Here is a 2,797-nt window from a genome sequence, read left to right as displayed (position 1 = left end):
CGCTCTGTCACCCAGGCGAGAATGCGGTGGCTCGATCTCAGCTCACTGCAACCTCTGCCTCCCAGGTTCAAGTGATTCTCCTGCCTCGGCCTCCTGAGCAGCTGGGACTACAGGCATGGGCCACCACGTCCGGTTAATTTTTTTGTATTTTTAGTTGAGATGGGGTTTCACCATATTGGCCAGGCTGGTCTTGAACTCCTGACCTCATGATTCACCTGCCTTGGCTTCCCAAAGTGCTGGGATTACAGGTGTGAGCCACCGCACCTGGTCTGCCCATTTGTTAATCAGGTCTTTTGTTTTTCTGTTGTTGAGTTTTAAAAGTATCTATATGTCTGGCTATTAAACCCTTGTCAGATTTATAATTTGAATTTTTTTTCCCATTCTGTGGGTTGTTTTAAAATGCTGTTTATATTGTCTTTTGAGGCACACAATTTTAAAATTTTCAGAGTCCAGTTTGTCTATTTTTTCTTTTGTTGTCTGTGCCTTTGGTGCCATATTCAAGAAATCACAGCCAAATCTAATGTTGTAAAGATTTTAGCCTAGGATTTTTTTCAGGAGGTTTATAGTTTTTGCTCTTATGTTTAGGTCATTAATCCATTTTGAGCTAATTTTTGTAGTGTTACATAAAGGTCCAACTTCTTTCTTTTGCATGTGTATATACATTTTTCCCAGCACCATTTGTTGAAAATACCGTCCTTTCCCCATTGAATGGTCTTGGCATCATTGTGAAAAATCATTTGACCATATATGGGAGGGTTTCTTTCCAGGTATTCTGTTCTAGTCACTGGTCTATATATCAGCATCACAGCATTTTTTGTTTTGTTTTGTTTGTTTTTACTATAGCCTTGTGGTAAGTGTTGAAATCAGAAACTGTGAGTTCTCCAGTTTTGTTTTTCTTTTTCAAGATAGTTTTGGCTATTTGGGGTCCCTTAAGATTTCATATAAATTTTAAGGTGGGTTTTTCTATTTTTGCAAAAAACATCGTTTTACAGAAATCTTGCAAATTTTGATAGAGATTGCATTAAATCTGAGGCTCACTTTGGGTAGTATTGACATCTTAACACTATTAAGGGCTGGGTGGCAGTGGCTCACGCCTGTAATCCCAGCACTTGGGGTGGTCGAGGTGGGCGGATCACGAGGTCAGGAGTTCCAGACCAGCCTGGCCAACATGGTGAAACCGAGTCTGTACTAAAAATACAAAAATTGCCGGGCGCGGTGGCTCACGCCTATAATCCCAGCACTTTGGGAGGCCGAGGCGGGTGGATCACGAGGTCAAGAGATCGAGACCATCCTGGTCAACATAGTGAANTGTATTTTTAGTAGAGACGGGGTTTCACCATGTTGACCAGGATGGTCTCGATCTCTTGACCTCGTGATCCACCCGCCTTGGCCTCCCAAAGTGCTGGGATTACAGGCGTGCGCCACTGCACCTGGCTCCTCTCAACCATTTTTAAGTGTACAGTTCAATGTTTTGGAAATACAGTCATAATGTTGGACATCACCACCACCATCTCTGAAACTCCTTCCTTCCTTCCTTCCTTCCTTCCTTCCTTCCTTCCTTCCTTCCTTCCTTCCCTCCCTCCCTCCCTCCCTTCCTTCCTTTCTCTCTCCCTTTCTTCTTTTTTTCAGACTCTTGTCTGTTGCCCAGGCTGGAGTGCAGTGGTGGAATCTTGGCTCACTGCAACCTCTGTCTCTTCGATTCAGACAATTCTTCTGCCTCAGCCTCCCGAGTAGCTGGGGCTACAGGCACACACCACCATACCCAGCTAATTTTTGTATTTTTAGTAGAGACAAGATTTCGCCATGTTGGCCAGGTTAGTCTGGAACTCCTGACCTCAGGCGATCAGCCCGCCTTGGCTTCCTAAAGTGCTCAGATTACAGGCATGACACCAAGCCTGGCCTTTTAGTTTTTTTGGTTGTTTTGAGACAGGTTCTCACTTTGTTGCCCAAGCTGGAGGGCAGTGGTGTGATCACAGCTCACTGCAGTCTTGACCTCCTAGGCTCAAGTGATCTTCCACCTCAGCCTCCCAAGTGACTAGGACTACAGGCGTGCACCATCACATTGGCTAAATTTTACTTTTTGTTGAGATAAGGTCACGTAATGTTGCCTAGGCTGTCTTGAACTCCTGGCCTCAAGCAATCCTCCCACCTTGGCCTCCCAAAGTGCTGGGATTACAGGCATGAGCCACCCTGTGCCCAGCCATTCACAACTCTTTTCATGTTGTAACTGAAACCCTATACCCATTGAACATTAACTCCCCATTTCTCCTCCCTGCAGCCTCTGGCAACAACCATTATGCTTTCTGTCTGTATGATTTTGACTATTCTAAGCATCTTTTGTAGGTGGAATCACATAGTACTTATCTTTTTGTGATTGGTCTGTTTCACTTGGCATAACGTCCTCAAGGTTCCTCCATGTTATAGCATATTGCAGAATTTCTTTCCTCTTTGTGGCTGAATGAATTCTATTGTATGTATTTTTGTATAGCACATTTTACTTATCTGTTTATCTGCTAATAGACAATTTAGTTGCTTCCATATTTTAGCTATTGTGAATAATACTGCTTTGAACATGGATGCACAAATATCTCTTCAAGACCCTACTTTCAATTCTTTTGGGTATATACCCTGAAGTGAAATTTCTGGATCCTATGGCAGGCAATTCTATGTGTAAGTATTTGAGAAAGTGCCATACTATTTTCCACAGCAGCTGTACCATCTTATATTACCACCAACCATGAACGAGGATTCCAATTCCTCCACATCTTTGCTAACACTTTTTCTTTTCTTTTCTTTT

The sequence above is a fragment of the Cebus imitator genome, unplaced genomic scaffold (genome assembly GCF_001604975.1).
Source record: "Cebus imitator isolate Cc_AM_T3 unplaced genomic scaffold, Cebus_imitator-1.0 Scaffold24, whole genome shotgun sequence".
NCBI lineage: Eukaryota > Metazoa > Chordata > Mammalia > Primates > Cebidae > Cebus > Cebus imitator.
Note: the sequence above shows the minus strand (reverse complement) of the source record.